The 16,321-nt window shown below is 39.2% G+C and overlaps 1 non-coding gene across 1 annotated transcript; it reads right to left on the bottom strand.

The window, feature by feature from the left end:
• Positions 1-10,980: 10,980 nt before the first annotated feature.
• Positions 10,981-11,084, bottom strand: LOC117277637 (small nucleolar RNA R71). Its single transcript, XR_004507949.1, has one exon. It is a non-coding gene; the product is annotated as a small nucleolar RNA R71 (small nucleolar RNA).
• Positions 11,085-16,321: the final 5,237 nt, after the last annotated feature.

Raw genomic sequence — 16,321 nt, 5'->3', positions numbered from 1 at the left:
CATGTGACCCAAACAACCGACCCATTTCCCCTTCTAAAATCTCGACCGTCCAAATCCCTGATCCAACGCCCGTTATTCATCCACCCCCTATACTTATAAACCTAATCCCAAACCCTAGATACCATTTTCCCCATCTCCGCCGCCCTTACACGCTCCTGTCTTTAACAAAACTAAAACCTAGATGACATGGAAATCTTCTTTCCTTTCATAGATCGGAGCCAATTTGTGATTACCCTACGATACTATCATTTTTGTGGGTTCCTTGCTCTGTGTTACTTGTCCGTTCATGGCAAGTTCTTATATAAGAAGCCTAATGATACTTTCCTGAACATGGAAAGTATCCACGAGAAGATTCAAATGTGATTTTAACTCTTGATTCTATACAGAATCGTGTCCTGATACATTTAGGGGAAATCTTCTCCCCTAGCAGTCTGGTTTGTTTGTATTTATCAATTGATTTTTTGTGTGTAATTTTGCACTAATCCGATATGAAATCGGGTTGCATGCGATATGTTTTCCTTATTTTTGGTGTGATTGACTTCTTCCCTTCTGTGGTTACCAATTTGTCACTATATAAACCCCTCCCCAATTTCTCTAAGACAGACCTTAATCATTACTCCCTTTCACTCCCTTGTTCTATTGTGCTCTATTTTCTCTGAAATTATCATGTACTTGGCTGTCTAAAAGCAAAGTCCACCGTGATTGGTTCATTAAGCTCCTCCGGTGCAAGAATTGCTTGGGGCTCTTTCGAATCTCATGTGAACTCTGAAGCATCAGATTCGAGGGTTCTCACTGTTCTCTTTCGACTGTTGCTATTTAAGCCATTGCTGAAGCTTATCCTTTCTCATTTCATTACTCGTTTAATTTGCAACTGGTTAATGTTCTAGACTTTCACAATTTCTATCCTTTTTCTTAGTTATGTGTGTTCTGCGTGCCAGTATCATCTGAACTTTGTGAACAAACATGATTTAGTATCCCCTGCAATCTGAACTATAATATTGTGTTATCTTTGTATGCTTTACTACAATCTTATTTGTCCCAATGCTGTTCTGCAATTCCCATGTTCTCTAGTATCAAATCTGCTTAAGTCCAGAACTTTAGGTTAGGCTTTAACATGAGTAGTTTGTCCTTATTATCTGTATTTGATTCGAATGATTTCTGAATTTCTTAGGTCTTACTTGATTAGTTGTGCTTATGTTAGCCAAGAATTTTGCATTTCTGTCTGTTATGAGTTTATATCCATGCCTTTCTTTAAAGTTTTTTTATGTTGAGACCTTCTTGTGAGAACTGATATTTGCCTAGAATCTCGAATATGTTAAGTCTCTCATGTTTGAAACTAAGTGAATACCTGCTAACTATTATGAACCTTGGATACCGATTTGTTGTTTTAAACTTTCATAATAGGAACATCTATTTGATTACAAGACCAGTTGCCCGTGTCTTTATTAGATTTCCATGCTAAGTCATTCATATATGAATTGCTATTTGCTAGTTTCCTTAAAATTATTCTATGACCATGCCCGTCCTGAACTTTCTTGTTTGGTTCTTTCTCCTGTAAAACGCTCTGCTGTGTTATGCTCCTTATGATTAAATCCTGACTATTCTAGAGTGTCTACCCTTATGATGTTGTCACTGTTTGGTAAATTGGGAAAGTCGTCATATGTGTTTTGGACCTATGTGTTCTTCATTTCTTTCATGCTGTGAGAATATTCATGTGACTCTCAAATGTGTGCTCTTATTGTTATTCATGTGTTTTGGGGTGTTATTGCTAATTGCAGTATTAAGACGAGATGGCATGTTTCAACCTAATTTTGAACTTACTTGAATAATTGGTTCGCATAGGCTGTCACTTGTGTTTTTTGTATTTCTATTAGTTGTTAATAACAATAAGTAAACGAGGTAGTTGTTCCTATTGTTTGGGCATGATTTGCTGGGCCAGTTTTGGTATGGAGGGTCTAAAGTATGTTGACAGCACTTTGAGTATGGGCCTGCCTACCACATGGGGTTCTAAGCCTATTTGAAGACCAAGATATCTTACTGGGTTACTCTTATTTGTAATTGACTTGTAATTATTCTATTTGGGTCTGTAATAACTTGTAAAAATAAATGATGGAGAAATTAGTGAAGAAGGGGTTGGGGTATTCTTATTCTCGCATGAATGGGTAGAAAGCATGCTTATAGGGACCAAATGATCTTATTGCTACTTTTCGTCATGCTTTATTTCTGTACACTACTTGCCAATAGACAACATGCATGTAGGCCTTTAACCTCGCATATTCACTTAGAAATTATAATTTTGGACTCTAATCAACTATTAATATTAATGTTGCCAATATGATTCATAACTTGTCTAGAAAAACATACCTATAGGATCCTATTGACCTTGTTTTCTATTTGTTCGTCTTTTTTATTTCTAGAAAAACAACTATTATTATTTCTGCACATACTTGCTAATAGATAGAATGCCTATAGAACCCCCGTGTTATGTAATTGAAACTGCTTGTGCCAATATGTCCTTCAAACTGTGTTCTCTACATCTATCCACCTAGAGATCATAAATATAGGGTCCGCAAATAAGAATTCGCAACTGTTGTTTTGTCTAAAAACAGTCTAAGCATGATCATTCAGAAATCTTACCTATAGGACTCAAACAATAAAGCCTTTTCGTTCAACTATCCATGTATGAACTCCAAGCCTGATTAATTATAATTGGTCGTCCATATGCCCACCTACTAACCATGCCTTAGGTTTAATTAATTCGAATCATAACTATTCATTTAAATTCTTATCAGAAGAGCATTTTTCGTCTGACCATTATGATATTGTCTATCGCTACCATTTGGAAAATTACGTGCATATGAATCTATTTGTGGAGTAAACATGAACCCCATTTGGGCTAAATTGCTTCCTTATATGAAGTCCTATCTGTTTCTACTACATGGCGCCTAGTCTTTTAATTTTGAGCAGCGTAGATTGAGTCTAGAACTACCTATATAGTGGTCCCATGCCTCCTAGACCATAGGCATAGGACGGGTAGGCATGTGTAGGGAACGACTTAGAATTGAATTAGTACGCTTTAGGCAAACAACTTAGAGATAGTAATCGGGTAGTAGGAGATGATAGTTTGTGCTCGCTGGATAATATGAGTAACCCTTGTACTCAAAAAGGGATGCAAAGTATTATTTATGTTGCACGGGGTGATCCTTTATGCTTAAAATTTTAGGACCCACCTCTATTAGGTCTAAATGTTCCTTGTATATTTATTCGTCGAGAGACCTAGACTTGACTAAGCTATATCTTGTAACCTCCAAGGAGTTCCAATTAGTTATGGACGAATCATGCTGCTTTCAAATTATTTCCTTTAAATTACTTGTATATGATTTCTTTCAACTAATTGCTTCGTCCTGTTTCACCTTGAGTAGCTAATCACCTACTTAGACTCTTTACTCCCTTAATTTGTATGCTCACTTTGGATAATTATTTACAATCTGATAAATCCCACATAACTTTAAAATTCAGACGGGAACCACAATTGTAGACCTCGAAGAGTGCCTAACCCCTTCTCTTTGAGGTAATTTGAGCCCTTACCCAATATTGGTAGCGTTGACTAGTTAAAATAGAGTTATTTGCAAATAAGTGCCATAAGTCACTTAAAATAATTAGATGGAGACTCTTCTCCTTTAATACCCATTTTAAAAGAGTTGTTGCACGTCGAAACACGCTTTCGCGAGAAAACGGGGTGCGACAGCATGGCGACTCTGCTGGGGATACTTAGGCTTTTACCATGATGAATTTTGCTTGTGTGCATTATCGAATTGCTCTGTTTGACTCTTTTCATGTACCTCCCTTTCCCCGTCCCTTTATTTGCTCAAAATTGCTACATTATGAACCTCCATTTCCCCTCTCCTCTATTTGCTTTGTTTAATTATGTTTTTTGAATTTTGTGAACTAAGCTAACTATTTCCTTTGTCTTTCTTTTCCCTTTCTCTGTTATTTTATTATATTATTTAATACTGCCTTTATGTGTTTTCACCATGTAAATTACTTGACTATATGTTATCACTTTCGCACAAGCATGTTTTGAACATCATATTCCACTCATGCCTATTACCAACATAGCGACGCTTGATGAGTGTCCGCGCTTTCCGTAAATACCCTTGTCAAATCGGAAAGGCTTATTAGTGGTAGACTAGTCTATCAGCGGTGAAGTCGATGGTCCAGTTCCTTTCCCTCTCATGTCGTCCGCTTGAGAGTATCGATCTAGAACCTTCTAGAAACCTACTCTGATTGAAAAAGCGCATGCATCACGTTAAACCAAGGATGTATTAAATACCCAGGGCATATTAAATCCATTTAGATAAACCATATCCAAAGTTCAAAGGGATCTCTACAATCCCGAGGGACACATTCATGCTATGTGCATTACTTATAGAAAATATGCCAACTTGTTGACTATTATCGCTTAATGAATCAAATCAGGAGGGGGAAGGGATGACTCTTTTGTTTAATGCAGAAAGCGAAGCACGGAATTCCTAGGTTCGGCATGGTCCAAAACATTCCACCCCTGTTGATTGATTGGTGGAATGATCTTCCACCATGTGATAGGAATCATGCAAGAGGGGTACTGGGTAATATACTATCCTTGATGGACATTTGGCCAAGCAGAGAACTAATTGAGGATGCCACTATATTTTGGAATGAAAAGAGGGCCGTCTTTCGGTTCAGAAATTTGGAGATGACCCCTCTTTTGGAGGAAATTGGAGGTTTTGCCGAACTCCCCTAGGATAATCCGAGTTTGTTGGTGCCAAAAAATCGTACACCTCGCGGTTTTTTGAAAATGGTTGGGATCAAGAAGAATGATTAGATGGGTTGCCTGAAGAAGTCATACATTCCCTTCGACTTTCTATATGAACGGTATGGACATAGCAAATGATACCGTTTATATCATGAAGAATTGGCCATCACTTCTGTTTGATGGGTTCATCGTCGAGTTTATGTCTTCATAGTGTGTTTTTTGGGTTTGCTGATCTTCCCACTGTAAGGAGGGAAAATTCACATTCGACTAGCCATGGTTGCCAAGACCATGATGGAAGAAATTGAAGGACAAACCTACACTATTGTTCTCATGATATTAGCAGAGATATACCGAGCCATGGATCGATGCAAGCACGAGGCTGGTTATTTTGAGGGGTAAAATCTTCTGTTACAAGTTTGGTTGTTAGAACATCTCCAAAGAGGCAACTACCATCAGGAATTCCTTCACAGGCCTATGAATGATTATATAGCCAGCCATCACCCAAAGAAGATGACGTTCGCTCATGAAAGATTTGCAAGGCCTACAAATGCTGAAGGATGTGTATGCCTTTTTAGCAATCTGAATAACGGACACGTACACTGAATGTTCGAATGGTTTCCATGCAAGGAGTTCATAATCCAATCCAAGAAGGCCACCCATTTAGTGTTGATTGGATTGCGAAGCATTTATCCTTATGCTCCAATAAGGGTGATGAGGCAAGCTGGGAGAAAACAGGTTATACCCCAAGTAGCCAACATGACACAGTACAAGGCAGACTTCAAGGAGGATGTCATTCCATTCAAGTTCGAGGCTCAGCATATGTGGAACCAAAATATCATTGTAGACAGAGAGACTATAGGGCCTGATAGATATCACGTTGGACACATGTACTACTACCTTTTGTGGCTGGAAGATGACATAACCGGGTATGTAAAATCGGGGATCAAGCTGAAGGGAAGGATGATAGACGAAGAGGCTGAAGCCTAGGTAAAATACAGGAGGCGGCGCAAGAGGGTCTTCGAATCTAAGGCCAAGCACCTGGAACAACATAAGACATATATGGAAGCAGTAAGAGAATGGAAAGAGATAGAAAAACAAATTGACAGATAAGTTGGAGTACATAGAACAAGGGTTGATGGAGTTGGAGGGGAAAATGAGGAAGAGGCTCTAGGACTTCCAGGGCATGGGCTATGACGAAGGAGGAAATCTAGCAATGGCTTACTTGTTGCTCGACATACGTGACCTTGGGAACGTGATTGATGGGGCCAAGAAAGCAAGACATGGAGAAGGTCCATATAGGACCAAGTAGAACATGAAAGTTTTCTTTAATTGTTTTATAGTTAGACTTCGTTTAGAATTGATGTAATAAGGCTTTATGCCACTAGTGACTCTATATCATTATTTCGATTTAGTAATAGAATGGTTTGATTTATTTTCGCATTAATGGGATGAAGAAACGCTGTCATAAATTTCTCCAAGTTTTCTTGTCGCTTAGGCCTACCTTGGGCACAATGAGGTCCCCAAATTAGGACGCGAACCATTGCATGCCTTATATGCTATCTGTTTAAACACTGCAAGATTCTTTTCGTTTCGCCTTACTGACTTGGCTACCTTGTACTTTTCTTTCTTTTGATTATTTACATTCCCAAAGGTTAGTTCGTGCACTCTGGGAACATCAGCATACCACACCAGATCTAAAGGTCCTCCATGTCCTCCCCCTTCTAGAGACATCAAAAGCAAGGGTAAAGTAAAAATGGGCGATTTGAGTGGCAATAGTAAAGACAACGCTCCTACCGTCAGAGAATGTGGAAACCTCGGATGGAAGAAGTACACCGAGGCAGAATGAATTGGTTATGCGATTAGAGCAAAAGACTATGGAACTACAAGGCGAACTCGAGTAGGTTCGCAACCTCGCTAACCTCTCCCTCACCTTAAATGTCCCTGATGTCAATCACCAAAATGCCACTACTCAAAACCCACCATAACCCGAAAATCCACAACCCCAACTTCCTCAAAATCTCCCACTCAACAATACCACAACCCCACACTCCCACAAAACCTAAACCCTCCACCATTATAAGTTCCTCAACAACATCCTTATAATACGACCCATTACCCGTAAACCACCACTTACCCCACTCCTCAAAATATACCATAACATATCCATGATCCACCCCAGGCATCCATCAATGATCATCCATATACTCAAGACACTGAAACCCACCAAAGCAATCCCATACACATGGAAAATCTACCATACACACCACAAAAAACCATATGCATGTCCGAACCTACTAAAAAGGACATGCTCCTCAGGAACATGGCCAAAGAGTTAAAAAACGTTATCTGGGAACATACATGTTGAGGCATTATTTCTATGCATACACCACATACCTCATATCAAGAATGGACTGCTTGAAGTACATTTTCCAGAAACCTATGCCTACTGGCAAGTTGGCAAAGTGGAAAATACTGCTAAATGAGTTTGACATCGTCTACGTGACTCAAAAGGCAGTCAAGGGACAAGCATTGGACGATCACCTATCAGAGAATCCTATGGGTGGAGAATACGAACCATTGAAGATGTATTTTCCCGATGAGGAAGTGTCTTTCAAAGGAGAAGATATCGCCGAAACCTATGATGGTTGGAGAATGTTCTTCGACAGAGCCTCAAACTTCAAGGGAGTGGGCATTGGAGCGATCCTAGTATCAAAAATCGGCCAACATTATCCAGTATCCGCAAAGATCAGGTCCCATGCACTAACAATATGGCTGAATATGAGGCTTGCATTTTGGGACTTAAGTTGGCCATCGACATGAACATCCAAGAATTATTGGTAATCGGTGACTCGGACTTGCTGATATATCAGGTGCTCGGAGAATGGGACACCAAGAATACCAAGATACTGTCGTACCTATACTGTGTAGGATCTGATCAAGAGGTTCACAAAGATAAACTTCAAACATGTTCCTCGAATTCAAAACGAGTTCCAAGATGTATTAGACACCCTATCTTCCATGATACAACATCCAAAAAAGAATTATATTGACCCCATCCCAATAGAGATCCACAAGCAAGCTGCTTACTGTGCTCATGTCGAAGAAGAGTTCGATGGGAACCCATGGTTTCACAATATCAGAGAGTATTTTGAAAAAGAAAAGCACCCTCAAAATTCTACACACATTTAAAAAGCATGCTACGGAGGTTAGCTACCCATTTATTCCAGAGCGGAGGAATTCTGTATAGAAGAACTCCTGCCTTGGGATTGCTAAGATGTGTCGATGCTACCTACATACCTCACATGAATGGGTTTTTTCTAGCCAAGAATATATTAAGGTCATGATATTTTTGGATGACCATGGAAAATGACTGCATCAAGTACGTACAGAAGTGTCATCAGTGTTAGGTACATGCTGACATGATACGACTACAACCTAATGAACTCAATTTGACGGGTTTGTCTTGGCCTTTCGTTGCCTAGGGCATGGATTCCATCAGCCCAATCAAGCTCGCTACCTCTAACAGACATAGATTTATCTTAGTGGCCATTGATTACTTCACAAAATGGATCAAAGCCGCATCTTACAAAGTCGTGACAAAGAAGGTCATAGCAGATTTTATTCGGGACCGTATTGTTTGCCGATTCTGGGTGCCTGAGTCAATCATTACTGACAATACTGCCAATCTCAATAGTGACCTGATGAAAGCCATGTGTAAAACATTCAAGATCGAGTACTAGAATTCTACCGCATATTGTCCACAGATGAATAGAGCCGAAGAAGCAGCCAACAAAAACATTAAGAAGATACTAAGGAAGATAGTAGAAAACTACAAACAGTGGCACAAGAAGCTACCATTCGCTCTGCTCTAATACCGCACCACGGTCCGAACGTCAACTGGGGCAATTCCCTATTTGTTGGTTTATAGTACTGAAGCTATTATACCTGCTGATGGTAGGCTATAATCTCATATTTTAGTCATTTATTGTACTCTAATTAGCTGCACTTTATTCGTGTTTAAGCTTTATTTGATAGTGTTTTGCACTTATTGTTTGTTTTATGCCTTGTAGGAGTGAGTTTGAGCTATGTAGATGTTATGGCATGAATTCGAGCTATTTGAAGCTTTAAAGTCTGAGTAAAAGCCTAAGGGATTAATCCGGGATCGTGTTCGGGGGTCGAGGACCAAGTCTGAACGTCAAAAATCGAAGTTTGATCCATACTCTGAGAATTTCCCACTGCCGCGGCGCATGTGGTTCCGTGCTTGTGCAATCCTCTACTGTCTGTCAAAAATTAGATCTCTAGATTTCCCCACTAATGCCCCGCATGGCGCGTCGCCCGATGCAGCGCGCATGTGCAATATTTATAGAGTTATTTTCTTATTTTGGCTAGGAGAAGGTGGTTTTGTCTGGGCCCGGCCCTACTTCATATAAATATATGGAAAAACATTATTTTCTTGATTACTTTTGGCACATATTCGACCTAAGGAGGCTAAGGCGGAGTTGGAAGAACACGAGCAAAAGGATTTCATCATTCCTTCCTCACTCAAGACACGAGTTTGGATTGAATTTATGTTTCCCTATACTTTAATTTTATTTGTGATGAATTACTCCATATCTATGGAGTAGTTCTCTTTAGGGTGTTATGGATTTGGTGTATTGATGATTGTTTGTGATTATAACTCTAGTTTTATGTATTAAATCATTTCTAGATGATTTAATTGTTGCATCTATATTCACTTGTTCATGAGATCGAGAGAGGCATAACTTGTGATATCTTTGCATTATATTATTTGTTGAGTTCATTAATTCTTCTTAGTAATCAAAAGAGGTTAGTTGAATCATTGATTAAACCTAGTTAGGAGGATAATCGAGATAGGTTCTCTTAAAGACCAATCCACTATGCATATTTGCATATCTTCACAGAGCTTAAATTGGTTCATCTCGTAAGGTTGAGACTTAATCGAGAGAGGAGTTTCTGCTGAACGTGTGAACTAATAATTGAGTGAATTTGAGAGACTCACTTAAACATTAGAAGTGAATTATCTAGAGTTAGATCTCAAACAATTATCTTGCACCTATCCTATCAAAGCTCTATTTTCTCCCATTGATAACTTTCTTTGCTTATTCCTTGTTTTGGTTGTCATTAGTCAATAGCTTTAGACTCTTAGTTAATTGTAGTTAGAAATCATATAAATCTCAACTATTGATCATCTTGGATAGCAATCAAGCTAGAAACTATGAGAATACTGCTTAAATCCAATCCATGTGGATACGATATTATACTATACTATATTTGATTAGCGAGCATAGTTTAAGTGTATGTTTCGAGCTCGTCAAATTTTGGTGTCGTAGCCGAGGATTGGCAATCAATAGTGTTTAAATACTTTTTTGTGCTAATTCAGGATATTTTCTTTTTATTTTATTTCGAATTTTCTCTTTTTACGTTTGGTGTTATTTGACTGTGCGCAGGTTATAGGTTGAGGTTGGTGCATGACTCGAGCTTCTGCGAAAGAAGTGCTACCATACGAGCTAGAGATAGAAAAATAAAGGTGATAGCTGAGGAAGGAAAGAAACCTCACTGAGACGTTAGAAAAGGTTGGGCAATCCTCAACCAAAGAAACTATGGCTGGAAACGTTGATGATAATGTAGATTTGGCTGCAATAAAGGCAGCTCAACAATGAGAAAAAGTTGCACGAGATGCCAAGGAAGCAACTATTAGAGATGCACAGATTATCTATGAAGAAGAGAGGAGTCGGAGAATTGCGCAAAATCAACCCTTGGTTGTAGACCAGTTCGGAAATATAGCTCTCATGCCTGGGAGATCACTGGGCGATTATACTAGACCGGTCTACAATCAAGGTTTATCAAGTGTTAGACCACCTCCAATTGCAGCTAACAATTTCGAATTGAAGCAAGGGTTGCTTCAAACCCTTCAGAATTGTTGTGTCTTCATAGGGAAGATGAAAGAAGATCCAAATACACATCTAATTGACATTGAGGAGATTATGAACACATTTCAATACTATGGTGTGTCACGAGATGTAGTGTACTATAAGGGAATTCCCCTTCACACTCAAAGATGATGCAAAGCAATGGCTTCGAAGCTTGCCCACGGGATCGATTAGAACATGGGAGGAATGACCAGAAAATTCCTTGATAAATATTTCTCCTCAGCTAAAACGGGAAAGTTTAGAAGAGAAATCCATAACTTCTGCTAGAAAGAGGCTGAAACCGTTTTTGAAGCATGGGAGAGGTTTAAGGAGATTGTTCGAAAGCGTCAACATAGCAGAATTGAACTTTGGATGCAACTCCAGGACTTTTGGGATGGATTGACACTGGCCTCGCATAGAACATTGAGCAATGCAGCTGGAGGCCCGTTGATGATGAAGACTCCAGAGGAGATAGTAACAATTCTTGATGAGTTATTTGAAGAAACAAATCAGTGGCCCTCTGAGAGTGCTGAAAGAAGAAGATCAACTGGTGTTCACCAGGTTGATGCTAATACATCTATGCAGGTACAACTGGATGTTATGGATAAAGAAATACAAAAGCTGACCTTAGCCTCGATACAACATGAGCCTTACGCACCTTGTGATATATGTGGAAGAGGAACCCTACTCATGAGTGTCATGCCTTAATTGAGGAAGTAAATGTTGTGGGAAACTATAATTTTAATGCAATAGGTCAGAGGCACCCCGGTTTTTCATGGAGTTCACCTGGAAGTACTGCGAATGCTTGAAAACAAAATAACTCTAGACCCCAGGGACAAGGAGCTCCAGTATACCAATATCAGTAGAGGTAGCAATTTCAGCCTCAACAGCCCATTCAGCCTGGTCTAGATGATATAATGAAGTCCTTCATTATCAAGACAGATGAGAGGCTGGACGCCCATGGAGCAGCTATCAAAGAGTTGGGCACAGTTTTTCGAAACCCGAAGAGACAAGTGGGACATATTTTAACAATATTATCTAAGAGGGCTCCAGGAACTCTCCCCGCTGATACTAAGAGAAATCCCAAAGAAATAGTGAATGTTGTAACTCTGAGAAGCGGACAAGTGCTGAATGATTCCATCCCTATCCAAAATGATGTGAAACTAGAAAAAGAAAGTGGGGAGCAGCTTAAGAATGATGTTCATAAAAAGAAGAAGGGTCAGATGCAAGCTGAGAAAAAAAGAAGGGAGAAACTTTAAGAAGGGAGGAACATAATGAGAGCGAGCATATGTTGGCGCTACATTTCCCTCAAAAGCTATATAGAGAAAAGCTGGACAAGGAATTTGAGAGATTTCTGGATATTCTAAAATAGGTTCATGTGAACTTACCATTCACAGAAGTGCTCTCACAAATGCCTTCTTATGCTAAATTTTTTAAGGAGATCCTTACAAAAAAAAGGAAGCTAGAAGAGACCTCAGTGCTCAAGCTCACAGAGCATTGTAGTGCGATATTACAAAACAAACTCCCACAAAAGTATGGAGATCTAGGGAGTTTTACTATACCTTGCTCATTAGGAACTATTAATTTTGATAAGTCCTTATGTGATTATGGTACCTCAGCTAACTTAATACCTCTATCTACTTACAGGAAACTGGAGAAGGAGATTGGAGAGATAAGGTCTGTACCAATATCATTGTAGCTGGCAGACCAAATGACTTTAATACCCAAGGGGATAGTGGAAGATGTGTTAGTTCGGGTGGATAAGTTCATATTTCCTGTAGATTTTATAGTGGTGAATATGGAGGAAAACAAGGAGGTCTCCCTTATCCTAGGAAGACATTCTTAGCAACGGGTAGAGTAATATTGGATATACACGAGAGGAAACTCATGCTTAGAGTGGGTGGGGAGACTGTGACTTTTGAGATGAATGTAGCAAAGGGGGCACAAAAAGAAAAACCAGTTGCAAGTATTGAGTGAAAAGTGAAGGGCTCGAAAGAGAAGGCTACGCTAAGTGAGATAGATAAGTGTGGAGTGTACCCCAAGAAGACTGAGTAGAAGTTGTCTGCATGGATGTGCACATTAGTTCGAAGGCGAGAAATGGAGTCCGATTTCAACTCAGACCCCGACTAGATGTTCATGGAAATTTCCTTTACCTTATGATTTTTAATTGTGTGTCATGGGGACATCCCACAACTTAAAGTGTGGGGTGGGGGATATGTTGTATGTATGTATGTATATTAGTTTTAGTTTTTTTGTTTGTCAGTTTTAGTAGTTAGAGATAGAAAACAATTGAAAAGAAAAACTTAAAAATTGAAAAACATTTAAAATTTTCTATTTTTCCCGACGATGGATATCATCGACGGGTTTCTTGAGGGAGTAAAGTCAAAAGAAAAGGACAAAAATTTTCTCTTTTGTTAGGTAGTGTATTAATTCCCCCTTGGTTTTTCTTTGTGCCGCAGTTCTTTTCCAAGGGTTTTGGTAGAACTGGGTGTAGTTAGTTTTTATTTTGTAGAGTAGTAGGAAACCTTGTGCTATGATTTGAATTGAAGGCAATATCTCTTAACTTTATTATACCTTAATAACAGTAAGTGCTCTAGTTGTGACGCTTAGGCTCAGTTTTTGACTCTTGTATAAGTACCTTAAAGTGTATGATCTTAACTTTGCTTATCTGCTTTGACTAGAGTGTGTTGATAGTCTGATCCTGAGTGAGTTATGTGTCATGTGTGTGTGAGGTTTTGTGTATTATTTGCATTGCATTTGATGTCTAGAAGTTGCCCTGTGTGTTTGCAAAGCAAAATGGTAGTTTTATTCAATTGTGAAAGTGATATAGTCGCTTCTTTGTTGAGCCAATGATATGCTTTTACCCACCTAATTTTTATGTATCTTAGTTAACCCCATTGAGCGTGTAATCATGTTTCTTTGGCAACCACATTTCAAGCCCTACCCATTTGTTTGAATTGACCATCTATTTGAACCTTATACCTCTCGTGAGCATTTGAATTTGCTATAACCTTTGTAAAAGTTGAAGTGTAGGGTGGTTGGTTTGGCTTTTGAGTGAAACTATTGAAATGTGGAGAAAGGTTCACTATTTGAAAAAGTAAGAGCCACTTGAATTGAAAAACAAAAGTAGTTGTATTGTTGTGAAGAAAATATATTCGTTGATAGTGGTAATTCTTGATGTAATTGTGTTTAAAAACGTAGGGAGTTGATATATATTGATGTGAAGGTGGAGTTTTGGTTTGACATAAGTGTGGGGTTTTGAATGGTTAATTGTATGTATTAAATTGCTTAGGGAGGTGTAGTCACTCTTATATCTAAATATATCCTACCCATCCCGCAACCTATATTGCAACCTATTAAAGTCCTACTTGATTCTTGATTGAATGAGCTCAATTAGTAGAGTAGTATACTACGGGGCAAGCCTATGGTACGTCTTTTGTGGCATATGAATGTTGTTTCTGAGAGTGAGTGAATTCTTTCTATCTTGAGTTCCTAATTGTTCTTAAATTTCATTGCGTGAGGAACTACTCTCTGTTGTTCTGTGAGGGCACTTGATTCATGAAGGAAAGGTAATGTCATTGACCTCTATGTTAGAGTAAGTGAGTGGTTTATAAATAATGTGTGGTGCTTTTAAGTCAAATCTTGAGGCTAGGATGTTACGGTATTGTGCTTAATCTATTTTAAATATTCTTGGTATGATGAGTTATGAGAGTTATTGAAAAAGGTCATGTCTATATGAAGTATAGTTTGATTGCTCGAGGACGAGCAATGGTTTAAGTGTGGGGTGTACAAGGTAGAAATTCCTTCCCTACGGATCATATAGGAAGCCGAGCTTAGTGATGCGGAATTGGTGCAAAGCCAATATGATCAGTTGGCTCTCATTGATGACAAAAGGATGAATGTGGTATGTCACGACCAACTTTACTAGAACAAAATGTCAAGGTCTTTCAATTACATCAGTCGTTTCATAGCTCAATTGATAGTAATATGTGAACCAATCTTCAAGATGTTAAGGAGGGATGCTGCAACAAGTTGGACCAAGGAGTGTCAAAGGGTCATAGCTAAAATCAAGGAGTATTTGTTTCAACCTCATGTGTTGGTCCCATAGGAGCCCGGCAGACCTCTACTGTTGTACCTGTCGTGTTGGACTAAGCGATTGGAAGCGTCTTGGGACAACATGATAAGACCGGAAGGAAAGAGCAGGAAATATACTATCTAAGTAAAACATTTATGCCTTACGAAGCTCGGTATTCACTATGGGAACGTACATGTTGAGGCATTATTTCTATGCATACACCACATACCTCATATCGAGAATGGAACCCTTGAAGTACATTTTCCAGAAACCTATGCCTACTGGCAAGTTGGCAAAGTGGCAAATACTGCTAAGTGAGTACGACATCGTCTACGTGACTCAAATGGTAGTCAAGGGACAAGCATTAGCCGATCACCTGTCAGAGAATCCTATGGGTGGAGAATATGAACCCTTGAAGATGTATTTTCCCCATGAGGAAGTGTCTTTCATAGGAGAAGATATCGCCGAAGCCTATGATGGTTGGAGAATGTTCTTCGACGGAGCCTCAAACTTTAAGGGAGTGGGCATTGGACCGATCCTAGTACCAGAAACCGGCCAACATTATCCATTATCCGCGAAGATCAGGTTCCCGTACACTAACAATATGGTTGAATATGAGGCTTGAATTTTGGGACTTAAGTTGGCCATCGACATAAACATCCAGGAATTATTGGTAATCGATGACTCAAACTTGCTGATATATCAGGTACTCGGAGAATGGGACACCAAGAATACCAAGATACTATCGTACCTACACTGTGTGTAGGATCTGATCAAGAGGCTAACAAAGATATAATTCAAACATGTTTCTCGAATTCAAAACGAGTTCTTAGATGCATTAGACACCCTATCTTCCATGATACAACATCCAGAAAAGAATTATATTGACCCCATCCCAATAGAGATCCGCAAGCAAGCTACTTACTGTGCTCATGTCGAAGAAGAGTTCGATGGGAACCCATGGTTTCACAATATCAGAGAGTATTTTGAAAAATAAAAGCACCCTCAAAATTCTACACACATTTAAAAGCGCATGCTACGGAGGTTAGCTACCCATTTATTCCAGAGCGGAGGAATTCTGTATAGAAGAACTCCTGCCTTGGGATTTCTAAGATGTGTCGATGCTACCTACATACCTCACATGAATGGGTTTTTTCTAGCCAAGAATATATTAAGGTCATGATATTTTTGGATGACCATGGAAAGTGACTGCATCAAGTACGTACAGAAGTGTCACCAGTGTTAGGTACATGCTGACATGATACGACTACTACCTAATGAACTCAATTTGACGGGTTTGTCTTGGCCTTTCTTTGCCTAGGGCATGGATTCCATCAGCCCAATCAAGCCCGCTACCTCTAACAGACACAGATTTATCTTGGTGGCCATTGATTACTTCACAAAATGGATCAAAGCCGCATCTTACAAAGTCGTGACAAAGAAGGTCGTAGCAGATTTTATTCTGGACCGTATTGTTTGCCGATTCGGGGTGCCTGAGTCAATCATTACTGACAATACCGC

The sequence above is a fragment of the Nicotiana tomentosiformis genome, chromosome 5 (assembly GCF_000390325.3).
Source record: "Nicotiana tomentosiformis chromosome 5, ASM39032v3, whole genome shotgun sequence".
Classification (NCBI taxonomy): domain Eukaryota; kingdom Viridiplantae; phylum Streptophyta; class Magnoliopsida; order Solanales; family Solanaceae; genus Nicotiana; species Nicotiana tomentosiformis.
Note: the sequence above shows the minus strand (reverse complement) of the source record. Positions and strands in the feature narration are given on the sequence as shown.